Source organism: Protopterus annectens, chromosome 2.part1, assembly GCF_019279795.1.
Source record: "Protopterus annectens isolate FY-2018-M chromosome 2.part1, PAN1.0, whole genome shotgun sequence".
Classification (NCBI taxonomy): Eukaryota; Metazoa; Chordata; order Ceratodontiformes; family Protopteridae; genus Protopterus; species Protopterus annectens.
In genome coordinates, this window is record NC_056729.1 from 1302799523 (window position 1) to 1302820228 (window position 20706).

The following is a 20706-nucleotide window of genomic DNA, read 5'->3' on the forward strand; positions in this document are numbered from 1 at the left end:
GTCATACACAAGATCCGCTATCATCCTATTAATACTCCAATACTCACTAGTCTTATTACCCCCTACATAAATTGTTCAACCCTATGCTCAGCAATTTAAATTACTGGTATCTATACATAAATCCAACAAAAAAGCTGGGGACTCTGTTCTCCAACACTGTGGGGAAAACTTGGAACCTGCTTCCCAGGGAACTCTCATCTCTTTCCCCTACACTACTTTTCAAAATGCAACTTAAAGAATTCCTTAAAACTCACTGGCTATGTCCATGCACCAACCCAGACTAATAATCTCCTTCCTTCATACTTAATTTATACTTATCTTACTACTGCTATGCTTTGTCCCCCTTTCCATTAACCTCGGAAAACATTAGCTGTCAGCTAACTAAAGTTGATACTAACTTAGCCTTTCTTAGAAACTACTACAGGGCTTGTACTTGATTAGCAAGCTCTCTACTGTATGAACTTGTTTCTACCTTATAAATATGTGTCACTACTGCCTTGTAAACATATGTCAAATGATATGATTACTAAGCTGCTATGTAAATAACTTGTATTCTAGTCTTAAAAATGTACTGTACCTGATGTTGCTATTATCTGTAGTGGAGCTTTTCTCCCCAGGCCTCTACTGAAAATGGACATATATCCAGTTGGACTACACTGGTCAAGAAATGTAAAATAAAATAAATAAAATAAATAGACAAAATTCTGATCAAAATATTTTAACATTTATAAAGTGAACAGTGAACTGCTGCATTATTAATAATAATTGTGCCTTTTTGCTCTCATTCCAAAAGATGTGCTTTCTATGTAAATGATTTACTCAGAAGAAATGAAGAGATAGGGTAGTGAAATAAGACAATAAAATAAGAAGACAACTGCAGAATACGAACTAGAAAACAATGGAGCTTGCAGATTGTTTGTACTAACTGTGGATGGGAGACGAGGCAAACTCTTGGAAGGTAGTCTGTATGTTTTGTGCTTACATGTGCTGATATGCTATAATTCTGGGTCAGATTAGAGTGATTACAGAGTGGTGAGTTTAGAGCTCAACAAAATGACTTATATAATACAGGATTTAAATTTAAATTATATATAGACCTAAATGGAGTATTATCCATAGTAGAAGTGAAAAATACTACTTGCACTGATAAATTCACATTTTGCAATGTAGCAGTATTCTGTGTGGGTAGTGCAAAATAGTTATACTTCAGAAATATTATAGCAGATAGCAAACATATATAGGCTACAGATGACACTGGTTTTCCTTCTGTACAAAGAAGGACTGCTGGATTGGCTAAGAGTATGCTGCTTTGTTGCAGCTTGGTGTTCTGATTCAGGGATCCAAAAATGTAGGACCGTCGAAATCCAGAAGATGGTGAGAGAGATATTGGAGTTCTCACAATGGCTAGAAGATGTGTAGACTGGGGAAAAGGAGCTGAAACAAAGATCATGCTGCCATAAAGTAAAATGATAAATGTCCCACGCATGCATATTTGACCTTATCCACCAAATAAGCACTGCATAGGTGCATCAGAAATGGTGTGCATACTCCTGAGATTTACACGTCTGTCTATTCAGGATTAGCCCATTACACTTCAGAAAGGCAAACTTCTACTTTCAAGAGAATGAAATAATTAATGCCCCACAAGAGGATGACAGAAATCTATGTGAAGGATGAGTGATACAGTCTGGAGAAACTGAGTGTGGGACTATACTGACCTATAATCAATGCTATGTCTGGGAGTAATAGTAATCCAAGGGAGTGTCCCTGTTAAGATAGTCTTTCAGGCTGCTACACATGACAACAGCTACAGACAGTAGTGTGATGTCATATAGGGGCATGCCATTCCACCATAGACAGACATGATTATTTATAGCATCACATTAGTACTGTTTTTCCCTATTCCTGGTATCCAGTAGAAATTAGCAAACATATGCAATCTATTATTAAACATTTATTTTGAAAGTAGGATGCTGTTATAATTTAATAACTAGAATATTTAATAAACTAACAACTTTTTCTATAGAATGTATTTCTCGTAAAATGACAAGATCACCTTTGTGTACACTAAGGTATTTAGTACATTTCATCTTTTAATATCACTATTTAATCCATTGATATTAAAAGTTAAGATATTTGAGGCAAGTTTGTTCTAAACAAAGTTGATTTGAATTTTTGTTGATAAAATGTTTAATATTAAATAGTTTATTAGTTGAAGAAACCTTAATCTGTTCTTGCCACTTGCTAATACATAACAGTTACATTTAGATTTTTCCCCTTTACCCATTATTGAAAACAAAAGAAAAAGATTGAACTTTTAAAATAACTTTAAAATTATCTTTAAAATTATAACAAATATAGCTACAACATTTACTAACTACTAACCGTAGATTTACTACTTTCTATAACTTATCTAACCAGGCAGACTACCTTTACCAGACACATTCTAACAGTTGCTACTTTAACAATGTTAAGAAAAGTATTTTTCTCATCTAAAGTGATATCAGCATAGATGATCTTATATGTCAGTTTTCAAATTCTTATATTTTTACAAGTTCATAACATTTAAAAAATATATCTAATATATAATTCAATATAATTCAGATACACCACTATGCTATTTATCCTATTTTAACAAATATTCTACTAAGTTATCGTCTTCTTATTTAAGGAATTTCTTTTCATTGGGGCTAAGAAATCATAAATAAACTACCTCTAGGATTAAGTAAACTTGTAAAGCCTACACTGAGTTTAAGTGTGTGCAGTGATGCACTGTGAGCAGCAGCTCTAATTACAAACCGCACCCTGCATTTAAACAAAAAGAAGCACATTTTTGTGGTTGGTAACAATGTTGCTGGCCAGGAAACCATATAAAGCAACAAGGATAATAAAAGTAGGCTATTTGGATTGCATAGAATGCCACATTGATTACCATGGCTTAACATATAGTTATGTATATGTTCCAAACACAGTACTGGAAAGTGTATACAGTGCAAAGTATTGTGAAATCCCATTCCAGGCATTCTGTAGAGAAGAACCACGTCATCCAATGATCTGTAAGGGGTACATGTACTGCCATGTAAAATAAACACTTAGGGGAAATGTGTGCACTGAATAGGGATACACAGATGAATTCAGGGAATGAACACATGGAAAGAGGACAGGTGAAACAACCTAATGTACAGCAGATGAGGGCATGTCAATGGAAGATGGTTGTAGCAGCAACACCAGTCCATGTATAAATATGATACAGTACGGACTGCACAGTGGTAATGTGTATTATGTGACTGTCATACAAAGTGACATAACAATGGGGAAGATCTCTTTGTATGAGAAGCATCCTTAAATGATCAATGCAGAGGATGACTATCAGGGATGCTATATACAACTGTGGTAGGGTGCATATTGTGAAGCTGTGCAAACTGATTTTTTTGAATATGAATGTAATCTCAGCAGAGGTCTCCAACAACTGGGACACATGTAAAGGCTCATGGACAACAGTAAAAGAAGCATGCGCAATCATGGATAATATCACAATAATACAAACAGTAATCTCATGTCTCTGACATAACATATGTGATTCTGAGTGATCAGAGATTGTTCTGCACAAACACAGTTGTACAACTATTATGACATGTCAGCAATCAATGAAGGTAATCACACACACCATCCTGACACTGTAACATCTGCTGGAGGTGTTAGGAAGGACACTGCTTTGCCTGTATATGACATTATGATCAATACAGACTATTTGATTGGTGTGCATGGCATATATGTATATGGATCTACTACAGTAGTTTGACTTACCATAATGCTGAAGGCCAGAAAGCCGAGACAGAAATATCGGAACTACACAACAAAGAAAATACACATGATCGACAATCAAAACCCGGATAATGTAGCAAATGCAACTGAAATAGGTAAGTAAGAAATGTAAGCGGTTTTGGAACAGTTTATACAGGGGGCAAGCCAACCTGCACTCCCCACATCCCACACCCCACACAACTTAAAATATGCCAACTGCAAGATCGCACTGCACTGGGGAAAAGGGTGTTTGTTTTTTACATAGTGTACTTACCTGTTTTAGTTTATTTTTATTTTGGATGTCGATCATGTGTGTTTTCATTGCTGTGCAGTTCTGGTATTTCTGTCTTGGCTTTCTGGTCTTTGGCATTATGGAATGTCAATCTATGGTAGTAGATCCATGTGTGTGTGTGTGTGTGTGTATATATATATATATATATATATATATATATATATATATATATATATATATATATATATATATATATATATCACAATCCACACTGTTACAAATGCCATCAATGTTGTCAAACACCTATGTTATGTATGTACTGTGTGAATGACCAGAACAAGTATCACACATGCATCTGGTGTAACAACTTGATGGGGGTTCTGTACCATCAGACAGTAATGTTTATGCAAAAGAAGAATACCTAGGTATGGGCAATAAGATGTGTGACTGCTCACTGTGGCAAAGGTGGTACATTTCAATTACATCACTGGAAGATTGATGATTGGATGGGAAATGGGAAATTCACCCCGGGGATCACTTCTGTGGCTCTGCTCGACAGGGGCACAGGAAAATAATTTTCTTGGGTGGCGAAAGCCAGGGTACATTTTTTGGCTAGGCTTGTATGGGCCCTAGGGCCAATAGCCTAGTACCTACCTATAAACCTATGAACCTATTTGTAGGGGGGAACATGAAGGGCGCATTGCACTCAGTTACTGGTGTGATGAAGGCTGTGAACTACGGTGGTAATATGGCCTTTGATGAGGATGACCTTGACATACTCAGTATTTGTGTTACATACAAGGGAGTAGACAGCACTGTGGCCACATGGTGGTGGATGTTCGACATAGCATCTACCCCAGGACACAGGTCACATATTTATTGATCTGCTCATACCGTGTGAAATCTACATTATCCTTGGGTTGTGCATTTGTCTTCATGAGATAAATCCTCCCTTGTATTTTTTTTATCATTGCAGGTATTGTCTTTGCTATGGCAGCAATATTTGGTATGTATTGATACTGTCTGCATTATATTAATTTCACAGTTGGAGTCAATGATTGCCCACAATCTGTAGTCCTTCAGACAGCTGTTTGGAAACATGATGTGTATGTTATTCAATGTCTGTGACTTAAATAATGGACAGGAAAGGGCCTAGCATAAGGCCTTGATGAATGGACCTTATCACTAGACCTGAGATATAGGTCACTTCAAACATATGAAAATATTTAGATGTCATGTATGTGATCCGTTGGTCTACCCACTTGATGATACAGGTGTTTATGGCCACATCTGACAGTGCTGAGTCAATACCTCAGAGCAGATTTGTGTCAAATGCCTTGGGCTTGTCAAGTTCAAAAGGATGATAGTGTTGTCATCATGCATGCCCTTGATGACCTCTTTGAGGACATCTAACAGATGTAACAGACATGATGTAGCATTAACAACTCACACAGGTCTGTTGCACACAGCCAGGGTATTACTGGTGTCCATTTAGAAAGATGATATGTTGGTCTACTTCACTGATGAGGAGAATCAGGATATGTTTATACATGCATGCATTGGGTGCTGTACCTCTAACTCAGATGGATGCATGTTACTGTACACCCTTCTACGGGAACATAGTCTGTGTGGTGGGTGTGTTGAAGTGTGTATTCAACAGTGTCAGGAAGATGTATGCACTGAATCATGCTATATAGGTGAGCTGTGATGTTGTCAAAGCCCATTGATTCTGTTTGACAGGCCTAAATGAAGGAAAGACACTGCATACTGCCAATCTTGATCTGGCCAAGGGTTTGGACACAATCCCCCATGCAGGTATCACTGAGAAACTCTCCCAGTTGTGGATTAACCCATACATCAGTATATGGGTAACCAAGTGGCTCAATGAAAGAACCCATATTGTGAAAGTTGTTGAATCAACCTGTACCAGTAGAGCTGTCATCACTGGCACACCCCAGTGATCTGTGCTTAGCACTTTACTGTTTGGAATCTATTTCTGGTCAGCTCAGGCTAAAGTATATGACCTTCGGCTTACCAAGTTTGCTGATTCTTGCATATTGAGTACAATCATTGAGTCCACCAATGATGATAACATACTTTAGGAGGGGCAAACAGAGACAAATGATTGGTGACAAAGCTAAACGGTCTACAGATTAATTCAAAAATGTTTCTTTATTTTGTCCTTCTGCAAAGTGGAATTCCCTGCTAATTACAAACTTGACAACACTCTTGCTATGCCGAAATCCAGTGATGCAAGACCTGGGAAAATATGTAGATAGTAATCTGGACTTCGACCACCAAGTGTCCTCAGTGGCATGGAAAGGCAATGTTGCGCACATCATAAGCCATGCCATCATATTCAGATCTGAGGAATATATAACAGCACTGTATTCAAACCTCATCAGACCACTAATAGAGTATAATGCTCACTTTTGCATGTACCTCGCCAGAGATAACAGGGATTTCTCAACAAGAAAACACAGAGCCTACAAACCATACCATGCTGTATGTGGATAATTTAAAAGCCATGTCACTGTAATCTGTATTGAATAGGATGAGGAGAGTTCTGCCTGGCCTCCAAAACTGCCTCTGACCCTGCCCTGGAGGCAACAGTGCACATCCACAAATCAGGTATGTGATGACACCAGCAGTGTCTGGTTAGCAGAAAATCATAATAGCAATGCCCTATATGCTGGTGTAAAAGGATCTGTCTCATGTCAAGCAAGTGCACAAACACAAATATACACACATTCCACAGTCCCTTACACACACACACACACACACACACACACACACACACACACACACACACACACACACACACACACACACACACACACACACACCAGTTGACTGCACTGAGAACAGAACCCTTACCTAAGTATACAGACTACAGAACTCTATATTTAAGCCAAGTGCCACAGCTCAAGTCTGACTTTGAGTGTCTCAGACAACACTTTCTAGGTGATGGCATCAGCAGTGTCTGTTGAGGAGAATATGGTAATACCAGTGTCCCATATGCTGGAGTAAAAGGCTCTCTAGTGTCAAGCAAGTGCACAAACACACACACACACACACACACACACACACACACACACACACACACACACACACACACACACACACACACACACACTCCAGCTGACTGCACTGAGAACAGAACCCTATCTAAGTATACAGACTACAGAACTCTATATTTAAGCCAAGTGCCACATCTCAAGTCTGACTTTGAGTGTCTCAGACAGCACTTTCTAGGTGATGGCATCAGCAGTGTCTGTTGAGGAGAATATGGTAATACCAGTGTCCCATATGCTGGAGTAAAAGGCTCTCTCTAGTGTCAAGCAAGTGCACAAATACACCACACACACACACACACACACACACACACACACACACACACACACACACACACACACACACACACACACACACACAAGCACATACACAGTTGACTACATTGAGAACACAACCCCTTCTTATCTAACTACAAAGACTACAAAACTCAGTACTTTACACAAGTGCCATGACACAGGTCAGACTTTTACACAACTGCAGGACAACTTATAGTGGATGACATCAGCAGTGGATGTTGCAGATTAGATGTTGGGAGGCCTGCATGAAATGGATGTGTAGGCATATGCAACTGTCAAAATAGTGTCAGTCTATGGGATTGGAGTGATAACTGTAGGATACACACTTATGCACTTCTGGCTAGAGAGACTCACACACACAAACACACACACACACACACACACACACACACACACACACACACACACACACAGCCTGACTACAGCGAGAATACAACTCCCTACCTAAATAGGTACATACTACAGAACTCAGTAATTTACTCAAGTGCCATGGCACAAGTTCATAGGTTCATAGGTTCATAGGTTAGTACTAGGCTAACTGCCCTTATGGGCAATTTTAAGCCTAGCCCGTTACCCCATGTTAGAATCAAACCCTGCACCTTGTGTTTCTAAGGTAAGCACCTTAACCATTATGCCAACCTCCCACCCTTGACTTTTTCAAGACTGCATGGCAATTCTTAGGTTCATAGGTTCAAAGCTAACTTTGGGCTCCTAAGAACAAAGGTGGCTGACTTTACGGCACCCATGCAAATGGAGAATAGTTGCATAACTACCAAATCATACACCAATGCACTGTACAAACATGTACACAAATTCATGGATCTCACCATATGCAATAGAACCAAGATGCTCTCCTCCAAAAAAAGGAAGCCAATCTTGTGGTCCTCTGCATAAACAAACTCTACAACAGAAGGAGGAAACTGATGCAGAATAAAGTGAAGTTCCAAGACTGGAAAAACTCCCTTATCAGCCTCAACAAAAAGTTGAGATCCCTCATCAAATCCTCTAAAGCTAGCTAGGAAAAATATAATTGCAGCAGATAGTAAAGATAACCACAGGGCATTCTATAGTTATGTAAAGAATCTCAATGGCAATATCCAGATTTGTTCTGAGCTACTGCAGAATGGTACCTGCTATACCGAGCCAACAGATATTGCCAATATACTGGCCGACAGATTCAGTGCCAACTTTTCCCCTCTCTCCCCCTCAAAGGACAAATTACAATACCAGTAGATTGCCAGGCACCCAGTTTTACTGTTGCACAGGTTAAAACAACACTGTCCAAGGCCAAGATACAGCATCTATGGGACCTGACCATATCCCTGGCTGTGTTCTACATGAACTACGGAGTGAACTGACACCTCACCTTTGTGCCCTGTTCAATCACAGCCTCACCTCAGGCTTTGTCCCTACTGAATGGTGCACTGCTATAGTCATCCCTCTCCACAAAGGAGGAGTAACTACAGACCCTGGGAACTATTGCCCCATTAGCCTGACAAGTCTGATATGCAAAGCTATGGAATGCATCACTATGGACCTAATAAACAAGGATATAGGGAATCTCCAGACTCTGGATCCCACACAATTTGGTTTTGTGAAGGGTAGAGCATACCTGCTCAACTTGGTCGACTTCTTTGAGTCAGTCACCAAAGATGTGGATGAAGGCAAGGTGGTTCATACAGCCTAACTTGATCTGGCCAAGGCCTTTGATACCATTCCTAACTCAGGAATCATATAAAAACTCACTAAGCTAGGCATCAACTCCTATATCACTTGATGGGTTTCAAACTGGCTCACAGATAGAACCCACAGTGTGAAAGTAGCTGACTCCAAGTCAGACTGCTGACCAGTCATGAGTGGAGTCACACAGCGATTGGTCCTGGGTCCTCTCCTGTTTGGTATCTACTTTTCAGAAGTCCATTCCAACATGAAGGGACTCTGGCTGACAAAGTTCACAGATGATTGCAAATTGGGAGCAATTATTAACTCCCCAAGTGATGTGGAAATCTTACAGAAAGGCCTCACTGAGACCAACAATGGATGTCAGATCCATGGCTTAAGCTCAATGCCAAAAAATGTGTTGTCATCCCCTTTGGGAAAAACCCAGTTCCCAAGAACTACCACATTGATGGTATTCCACTGAACACAGAAGGCGTTATAAGAGATCTGGCAACACAGGTTGACAGCAACCTCTCTTTTGACCACCACACTGCCACTGTGGTCAGAAAGTCCTTCTATGTGGCACAACTCATTACTGAGGGTTTTGCATCCAGGAAGAAAGAGGTCATTGTCTCCCTCTACTCTTCCCTCATTAGGTTAATCATCGAGTACAATGCCCCATTTGGCATGTACCTCACTAGACACCTGCAACAACTGGAGCGGCCACAAAAGTACCTCACAAAGAGGGTCCTAGGCCTTAAATACTTGTCCTATATGGAAAGACTAAAAAAAACTCCAACTATTCTCTGTTTCATATTGCCTACTTAGAGGCGATCTCTGCTTGACTTATAAGGCCATGTCTGACCCAGCTCTGTTAGAAATGCTTCATCTATAGAAATTCCAATCCCTCTGCACCAAAAGGGATCTCAACCTCATTACTACAATCAACTGAACATGCTGGAGGGGCAGGTTCATAACCCAGAGACTGCCCGTGCTATGGAGTAGACTTCTCATACATGTCAAACACAGCACCTCATTGACATTCTTCAAGAGAAATCTTGATGAGTGGATGGGAAATAGAAAATTCACCCCGGGGATCACTCCAGTGGGTCTACTCGACAGAGGCACTGGCAACTAAGGTCAGGTGGCATGATGCCAGGGTAATACTATGGCCTAGACTTGTAAAGGCTCCAGGGCTGTTAGCTTAGTACACACCTATAAACCTATGAACCTATAAGTGTTTACTAGGCTAACAACCACAAGGAACTTTTTAAGCCTAGCCATGCATCCCAAATCTGTGATAAGTTCTGATACCCTTGATAAGTGAAGAATGGGCCTGGGAGATTAACCATTTACAGGTTACCTGTTTACATTAGAGACATAGGTGCTAAACCAGGGATGAATGTCCGGTTTCCCAATTGTCCAAATTGCACTTGAATTGGGTTAGGGAGGAACTCTGCTTCACATGGATGGAGAGAATGTTCCATAGATGGGATAGTCTCTGGGATACATATCTATTTCTCCAACAGGTCCTATTTATATCACAGGCAAGGTTTAAGTCTTTAGAATGTGTAATTCTGCTACTGTTTGTTTTGTGGGTATGCAGGAGGTCCATCAGAGTGGGGTCTGACAATGTCCTATAATCCAGGTATAGATCTCCCCTCAAAAGCCTATAGAAGACAGAATACAGGGATAGGGCCTTGAGGTGGTCTGCACAGGACATATTACTTATGCCTTGTAATCTTTTAGTGAGGAACCTCTGTGGACATTCCAGTTGTTGGATATGCCTAGTTATGTACATACCAAAGGGTGCATTGTACCCAATGATAGGTCTGATGAATGCTGAATACAGTGGAACAATGACTTCCATGGACTGGCACTGGTTGTTTCTCCGCAGCCTGTATGACGATACTGAGTACAGTCACAGGGATTTCAGTCTTTCCATATATGTCATGTTTTGAAGGCCCTAGATTCTCTTGGTCAGCAACCTCTGTGGTCTCTCCAGTTGATGCAGGTGTCTGGTGAGGTACATAGAGAAGGGACCATTGTACTCAATTAGTGGTCTGCTAAGGGTTGAGTACAGTGGAGCTATGACCTCCTTGGTCTTGGATGTGATGCCCTTATTTATGACATACGCAATGTAGAATGCTTTTCTTACCACTATTGACACATAGTGATCGAAGTTTAGATTGCTATCAGCCTGTGTTCCCAAGTCTCACACCACTGAGTTCAAGCTTAGAGGGGTGCTATCTGTATCATAATTAGTATGTACTGTTTCCCCTCATTCAGGACTTTGGCGACATTCTCAAAGAAGTCCACTAGGATTAATAAACAAGATCTACCCTTGATGAAACCAAACTAAGTCAGTTCAAGAATTTGAAGGTCACCTATGTCCTTGTGGATAAGGTCCAAGAGATTTTTTTCCATAGCCTTGCAGATAAGGCTGATTAGGCTTATGAGTCGATTTCTCCAAGGGTCAGTTGATGGATGTGTAGGCATGTTCAACTGTGAATATAGTTCTAGTTCTGCATGTTATCAGAATGATGTGCATTGCATATCACAGAACATTTGTTATTAATTTATATAGTGTAATTGATATATTTGTGAACAAGTACTGAGAGACCAGAGTTGCAGTGCATGGGGGAGACAACACATAACTGCATTGTAAATATGTGACATATTGTTAGATAGGTCCTTCAGTTTGTTATGTTTCCATATGCAGTTTCATGGCATGAAGATTAAATAGAAGTAAATAGCACTAATGCATGCTAATAGTGACTTTGCATAGAGCAGTGGTGATCAGCAGGTTTGTACGATGGTTGGCAAAGTGTTTGCTCATGAGAGATACACATTTCCATTACTTTTCCTGTTTGTGTGTAGTTAAGCAGTGTGCAAATGCAAGCCTCATTGCTAAAAGTCTGAGAGTTAGTATTGAGTATATGAAAAGCACCTGCTGCTTAGCTGACCATGTGGCAGTCGGTGTAAATGCATTGATACATTTCCTTTTTTTTTCAGCCCAGATGATACTGAGATCGAATCAAGGTCTTTGTAATACTGTCAAATAAATAGTGATAATGCAATGACGTTATTCTTTATAGTACATTCAGCATGTGATATTGTGTGTGATGACTTAGTGCAGCATGGTTAAGTGGCGTTCCTCAGAGGTAACCACAAGGTTGTAGCGCCACTCACTGTTGCTTGGATTTGGCGCATGATGCCAAACTCAGCACAAACAAAGATGCCAAAATGTGAAGGGATCCATTGCTTTTTCTGGTACTTATGTGTGTTGTGTGTGACTCTATTTTTGAAAAGATTATAGGTGTTAAAATGGGGTAGATAGCAAATTGTGAAATGGGGAGCAAGCCAGCAGTAGTACAAAAGGAAAAGAATACTGGAATGTGCAGGAGAGAGGTAGAAAAGTACCATAGCTATCCATGTCTTCAACAGTGAAAACTGAAAATATGTGCAAAATATTAGCTGAATTTAGACTGTCACCTCCAGGAAGAGGGGGCAACAACAACATAATGTTACATAGCCAATTGGACTGAACCAAGTGTATCAGGAAGACACTTATGCGAAATGGAGAGCTATACATGGGATAATACTTTTTTGTGGGACATCCTCTTTTTAGTAAGAGAGGAATGTTGGGTAAGGGATGTTGGTATTTCTGGGTCAGGTAAGTTGGGTAGGTGAGGAAGAAAATGCAGACAAACAAGACAAACGACAGGGATGGTGAGGGACACAAAAGGTTGGGGGACACCAGGATTAGGTGATGGAGGGAATAACACAGGCTCATGCCCATCAAACATCAGACAGTAAGAATGTAGTCCACACCCACTAGACTGTCACTGTCCTCTTACTCCCCTTGTGGCTGGACTGCTTGACATCTTTTCCTCCTACTTACAATGAGGAAGAGCAGCCTCTCCATCCATCATAGGCTTACACCAGTGGTGCAATACACAACCCTACTCACCAACAATGGCATCTCCTAATGGCTGATGAGATCCCCACCTCTGCTACTACACTCAGAAGGTACCACAGCACCAGCTTCTGGGGGCAGCAGAGGCAGTGCTGTTAGAATGAGTCCAAGATGTGCTAGGCATTGCTTCTGAAGCCAGTGGAGTAGGGGCAGGCTGATCCACTGGGGCTGGTCTACCTCGCTGTGCTGTTAAACATTTAGTGATTTGTTTCAGATGGATGACATTGAGACATTTTGATGACACAGAATAGAAAATAAAAAAGAGATAAGGGTTGGGGTGAGACAAAAAATAAAAATAAATTTGTACCAACATGTTTAACATACAATGACTTAACACAATTATACACCTATTCTATCTGAAGAATTACATTTAAGTATATGTCCTAACAACTCCACACTATAACTACAGATTGCTGAAAGCAATCCTTGAAATGTGCATATATTGCACATATGATTGGTCCAGTTATAAAGATTACAGTTAACAGCAGGGCATTTATGCCACTTGTATTGAGTTTAATTTAATGTAATATCATTAAAGAAATTCAGTGTTGTATACTTGTTACTTGTGGTATTTGAATCCAAAATCTCTGGCTATAGTTCATAGGTTCATAGGTTCATACTAGGCTATCTGCCCTAGGGCATTTATAATCCTAGCCAGAGTGTGTTTGGCTTTCGCCACCCATTTTAAATTAATTTTGCTATGCCCTTTTTTGAGGTTAGTATACTGTGCCTCTGTCTAACAGTGACAAAGAAGTGATACCCGGGGGTAAACCTACGATCTCCCATCCACTCATCAAGATTCCTCTTGAAGAGAGTCAATGAGAGACTCTGCCTAACCTGGACTGGGATTTTATTCCAGAGTGAAGGGAGCCTCTGGGTTATGAATCTGTCCCTTCAGCATGTCCTATTTATATCAGTGCTGAGGTTCAAGTCTCTTGAGCACATAGCTCGATGGGATTTGTATTTTTTGAGGTGCAGCATGTCCATTAATTTCGGGTTGGACATGGCTTTATACGTCAGGCACAGATCACCTCTGAGCAGGCGGTATGCCACTGAGTAGAGCTGAAGTTTCTTTAATCGGGCAGCATATGGCATCTGTTTGAGCCCTAAGATCCTCTTGGTGAGCTACTTTTGGGGTCTTTCCAGTTGCTGCAGGTGTCTGGTAAGGTACATCTGGAAAGAGGCATTGTACTCAATTATGGGCCTGATGAGGGATGAGTAAAGAGGGATGTTGACCTCCCCTGATCTAGATGTGAATCCCTTCATGATTAGGTGGGCTATATAAAATGTTTTTCTAACCACTTTGGCCACGTGGTTGTCAAATGAGAGATTGCTATCAACTTGGGTCCCCAGGTCCCTAATTACTTCTTCTGTACTTAATGGATTACCACCTACGTGGTAATTTGTGGGCACTTTGTTTTTGCCAAAGGGGATGACTATACACTTTTTGGCGTTTAGCTTGAGGCCATGGCTCTGGCAACAGTTGTCTGTTTCTATGAGGCCCTTTTGGAGGATGCTTGTGTCAGCTGGAGAGTCGATTATGGCGCCCAGTTTGCAGTCATCTGTGAACTTGGTCAGCCACAATCCTTCCGTGTTGGCCTGTACCTCTGAGAAATATATACCAAACAAGAGAGGTCCCAGGACTGAGCCTTGCGGGACGCCACTTATAACTGGTTTGGAATCTGACATGGCTCCAGCAATTCTAACCATGTGGGTACTGTCCTTGAGCCAGTTTGCAACCCATCTAGTGACATAGGGGTTTTGATTTAAGCTGGTGAGCTTATCTATAATGCCCAAGTGGGGTATTGTATCGAAGGCTTTTGCGAGGTCCAGGTAGGCTGTGTGGATCACCTTCCCCTCGTCAATGACCTTGGTGACTGTTTCAAAGAAATCAACCAGGTTTAAGAGGCAGGATCTGCCCTTAACAAAGCCAAACTGCGTAGGATCCAGTGTCTGTAGGTCCCCAATATCTTTATTTATGAGGTCCATGATGATCCTTTCCATAGCTTTGCAGACCAAGCTAGTCAGGCTTATGGGGCGATAGTTTCCAGGATCCGTTGAGGCACCACCTTTGTGGATAGGGACCACTGTTGCTGTACGCCACTCTTTGGGTACATATCCTGTAGTAAGGCTGAGATTGAACAGTAGTTTTATGTTTGGGTTTAGCTCTTCTTGGAGTTCATGTAGGATGCAGCCCGGGACACCGTCTGGTCCCATTGATGCTGTGTTTTTTGCTTTGGAGAGGGCAGCTCTTACCTGAACATCTGAGATGTCAGGGGGGCAGCACTCTGCTGGGATAAATATTTGCCCTTCTGGTGGGGAGGGGGGAGAAGTTTGCGCTGAACCTGTCAGCTAGGATGTTGGCAATGTCTGTGGGTTCGGTGTATGTTTTGTCATTTTGGACTAATTCTGAGCATATCTGGGAATTCCCACCCAGGTTCCTAACATAACTAAAGAAAGCCTTGGGATTATCCTTAGTGTCCTGTGCAATTTTTCTCTCGAAGCTGGCCTTAGATGATTTTATGAGTGCCCGTAATTTTTTGCTAATACTGATCAGAGATGCCTTCCCTTTTGGGGATTTTGCTCTATCATGTAGTAGCTTCCTCCTTCTATTGTATAGTTTGTTTATGGCTGGGGTCCACCAGACAGGACGTCTGCCTTTGGAGGATTGGGTCTTGGTTTTATTTGGGATTGCATGATCCATGCATTCCTGAAGGTGTTCATAGAATGCGTTTATAAAGGATTCCGCGGTTTGGGCCATATTTTCCACAGGCCCGGGGGCTTTGAAGGATTCCACCTCGGTTTTGAGGAGTGTGAAATTTGCTTTAGAGAAATTTTTCACTGTGGTTTTCAGGGCAGGGGGTGGAGTCGGGATGTGAATATCCAGTGAGATTAGTTTATGGTCTGATCTTACCAGTGAGGGATACACTTCTGGTCTGGAGCATAGAGTCCCCATGTTGGTGAAGATCAGGTCCAGTATGTTTTCCCCTCTTGTGGGAGTGGTAACCAGTTGTTCCATAGCATTTGAGTTTATAAATTCTAGGAACCTTTGAGCTAGTGTGTTGGAGCTAGAGTAATGCTCCCAGTCTATGTTTGGGTAGTTGAAGTCGCCCAATATAATGGCGTTTGGAGAGACCTTCATATTTTCCAGTGTTCTCAGGAAGGCCGAGTGGGGTTCCTGGGTTTGGGAGGGTGGTCTGTAGCAGGCTATAAACTGGAAGACAGTTTTACCCACTGTTAGTTGCACATGGATAGTCTCTGATGCTTCGTGCTGTGCCACCAACCTGGAGGTGTGGGTATCTTTGATGAATATTGATACTCCCCCTCCTTTTGTGGTACGGTCCAAGTTTTGGGGCAGAAAAGCATGGTATGAGGTATAACCTGGTAGTGCTGGGGTGCTCTCGGGAGCCTTGAACCAGGTTTCTGTTACTGCACAGATATTGATGTTCTCCATGCTAAGGAGAGTTTCCAGTATGTGCATCTTGAGGTTTAGACTTCTAGCATTGAGTAGCATTACTCTTAGTTTCTTATCCCTTGTGATACCTATGGAGGTGGATTTGTCTTTTGAGCCTTGCCTAAAAAGGCACTATGGGGGTAGCAAGAGCCTTTGCCAATATCTGCAAGCCCAGGGGTGACAGGTGCAAGCCGTCCCTAGCGAAGCATCATGGCTTGTCGAGCATGTCATCCCAGGCTGACAGGCATTGGATCCCCTTTGATTGACACCAATACTTAAGCCAGTTGTTGAAATTGATCATCTTGTCTTCATATTGTGGCATCATTCCTGGTGAGGGTATGATGCTACTCAAGGTCAGGGTCATACCGGTCAGGACTACATGCTCAGAGAGTTCCTCTATGTCTCTTTTCATGTAGTCCAGGGAGGTACATCTCAGGTCATTCACACCAGCATGGACAATGAGTCATATTTGTACTTGCCTTGGAGTGACCTGAGTGCTTGTGTTATGTGGCAGATCCTAGCGCCCGACATGCAGCTCACCATGACCTTCTCCTTGTTCAGCCTGGTGAGCGGGATGTCAGTGTTCCTGATGATAGACTCACCTATTACAAGTGAATCAGGTGTGTTGTTTAGCCTTAAGGGCTGTGACTGCTTGGCACACTGGCTTTGTGAGCTATTTGTTGCACGTGTTTTGTTTTGTGGTAGCGGTTGCTTGGGTGTCTGCTTTGGAGGTCTCTGCTGCTTAAGCAGATTTTTATTTAGAGCCTCTGAGTATGTTTTTGTGTGTTTATGTGTTTGTTTTGCTGTCGTGGTAGGTCTATGTGAGACTGGAATTGTAGTGATTGTGGTTTCCTTCTCCTCCTGACTGATTTCGCCAGTACTGAGTTGAGAGAGCTTAGCCTCCAGTATAGCTATATGGTTGCATCTCTCACATGTGTTGGAATTTGTTGGGAGGAGGAGAGGGTTGTATGTGTACATGAGGCAGTTGTAACATTGCCTCAAGATTTCCAGATTCACCAGCTGGACCAGAGAGGAGATTGACAACTGACCTTTGGACATGCTAGAATAGTATTGGGAATTCCTTTATAATTGAAAAAAGGGCCAATGGGGAATGAGGTACTCAAGGGGAGTTTGTGAGGGTGTAGTGCTTTTAATATTTTAGTGTTGACTTATATAATTGCTTTAGTGAGCAAGTGCCAGGTAACTTAAATGCAATGTGTTACAGGTAACTTAAATGCAAAAACAACAAACAGTAACTTTCTTTCAAGTGAAACAAGGAAATAAGTACAGTAAGCAATGCAGATATCAGTAGGGATCCACAGAAGCGCTGAAAAGCTGTGTTTTAGATGGAATTAGCGTTTCAGGGAAATACCAAGCAAACAAACAAGCAGCATACAAATAAAGCTAGATTCAGCAGGCCTGGATTTAGTGTATGCTACAGCAAATAAGGTGTACCAATTTCAGTAAGAAACAATTCAAATATGCAGGCACTATAAGCCTTTAACCAGAAATTCCCAGCTCAGAAGGGCAGAGTTCAGCCTCTCCTCCCACAAGAGTGCAGACCACGAACCTTCTTAATGTAAAATAACTGGCCTGAAGCCCAAGTGCTTAAACCAGAACTAATACACTTTTAGAATAACAGACACTGAGCCCTCAATCAGCAGTTCCCAACATAGAAGGATGTAAGCTACCTGTCCTGCCACCACAGTGCAGGCCACAAACCTTCCTAATGTAAAACAACTGGTCTGAAACCCAAGTGCTTAATCCAAAAGACTTAGAATGATAGCTACACTTTAATCAAGTTACTACCAAGCAGTAATAAATACAATTGAATACTTTAAAGAATGCATGGATTAGTGCTCAAGTTATACAAACAAAGCTAGATTCAGCAGGCCTGGATCTAGTCTATGCTACAGCAAACAAGGTGTACCAATTTCACTAAGAAGCAGTTCAAATATGCAGGCACTATAAGCCTTTAACCAGAAATTCCCAGCTCAGAAGGGCAGAGTCCAGCCTTTCCTCCCACAAGAGTGCAGACCACGAACCCTTTTAATTTAAAATAACTGGCCTGAAGCCCAAGTGCTTAAACCAGAATTAATACACTTTTAGACTAACAGACACTGAGCCCTCAATCAGCAGTTCCCAACTTAGAAGGATGTAAGCTACCTGTTCTGCCACTATAGTGCAGACCGCAAACCTTCTTAATGTAAAACAACTGGCATGAAGCCCTAGTGCTTAAACCAGAATTAATACACTTCTAGAATAACAGACACTGAGCCCTCAATCAGCAGTTCCCAACTTAGAAGGATGTAAGCTACCTGTCCTGCCACCACAGTGCAGGCCACAAACCTTCCTAATGTAAAACAACTGGTCTGAAGCCCAAGTGCTTAATCCAAAAGAATTAGAATGATAGCTACACTTTAATCAAGTTACTACCAAACAATAATAAATACAATTGAATACTTTAAAGAATGCCTGGATTAGTGCTCAGGTTATACAAACAAAGCTAGATTCATCTAGTCTGTGCTACAACAAACAAGGTATACCAATTTTAGTAAGAAGCAGTTTAGATATGCAGGCACTATAAGCCTTTAACCAGAAATTCCCAGCTAGAAAGGCAGAGTCCAGCCTCTCTTCCCACAAGAGTGCAGACCACGAACCATTATAATGTAAAATAACTGTCTTGAAGCCCAAGTGCTTAAAACAGAATTAATACACTTTTAGAATAACAGACACTGAGCCCTCAATCAGCAGTTCCCAACTTAGAAGGATGTAAGCTAACTGTCCTGCCACCACAGTGCAGACCACAAACCTTCCTAATGTAAAACAACTGGTCTGAAGCCCAAGTGCTTAAACTAAAAGGCTTAGAATGAGTTACACCAAGCAGTAATAAATACAATTGAGTACTTTTAAGATGACGCAAAAGCAAAATAAAGTAGGAAGAAACACAAATACAGTAAAAGCAGATTTTTTTTTTTTTTGAGTGAGCAAATGAGATGGGCCCAGGAGTTACAGGACAGAAACAAGTGCAAATGCAGGCTTTCAAATCAGAAAGTTGAGAGAGATGGAAGACCGCCCAAATGGCCAATAACTACAAATTCTGGGCCAGTGTTGTACTTGACTCTTAAATTTGGTTTGTGCTACAGACTAATCACACATACTTGCCTTTACAGTTTGGATATGCATGCTCAATTTGCTACAACTGTATAAAAAAAACAAAATCTATCTTTGACTTTTACAGCTAGAATACTACTTCTCGTGTGCTGCATACAGACCACTTGCTTCGCTCAGTATGTCCATTCAATCAGCATGAGCCCGTCAAATAAACTCTATTTTGGCATTAGCTATGCAAAGAACATAAAAGAACAGATGAGAATTATGCAAACCAGTCTTGCCTATAGTTAGCTTTCCATGTATTACATATACTCTATTATCATACTTAGTTGTGGGATGTCAACAGGTTGAACCTCCATCAACCACTGGATGAGCATTTCCCTCTTGCACCTCTGTGGGTCATTAAAATGATGCCTACACTGTTCTCCAGTGCATGTGATGTCATCCGCACTAGATACAGCCTGAACCAAACTACTCTAAGCCTCAGACTTGTACTGGGAGCCAGAATAGTCCTACTGCAGAAGCCTTTGGCTGTGGCACTTTACCAGGAATCCAATAAATACCCTGACTCCTGAACACCCCAGATCTATGCCCTAAACTGAGCATTTCCCTTATAACTCCAGAAATGTCTAACACCTGAACTAGAGCAATGATAACTAATGATTTCCCATCAATTCCTGTTAGTTATCTTGCTTACTGGTGGTGTGCAAACCTGAGCAATGTTGCCAACCACATGTGTGTGATGTTAAGCAGGGAGCAGCAGTGCCAAGCAGAGAGTAAATAAATATTTTAAACTGGAAGGTTAATCTGACACTTGACCTTAGTTTGACAGGTGTTTGCTGTTGTAGCTTAGAAATATCACTTGAAAATTGGAAAGTAACTGTTAGGTGAGTTAAGTTTGTAGACATGCGCTGGGGGAATAAATGTCTTGACACACTTGTTTTTGGCTTTATACACTTGTAAAATAGATTTTTAAACTGTGGGACTCAAAGCTAGGCATAATGGACAAAATGTTTTCTTTCAGAACATTGATTTTCCATCTTTGCCATAGAAGAAGTGCTACTCAGACATAATCAGGAATCATTCATAAATA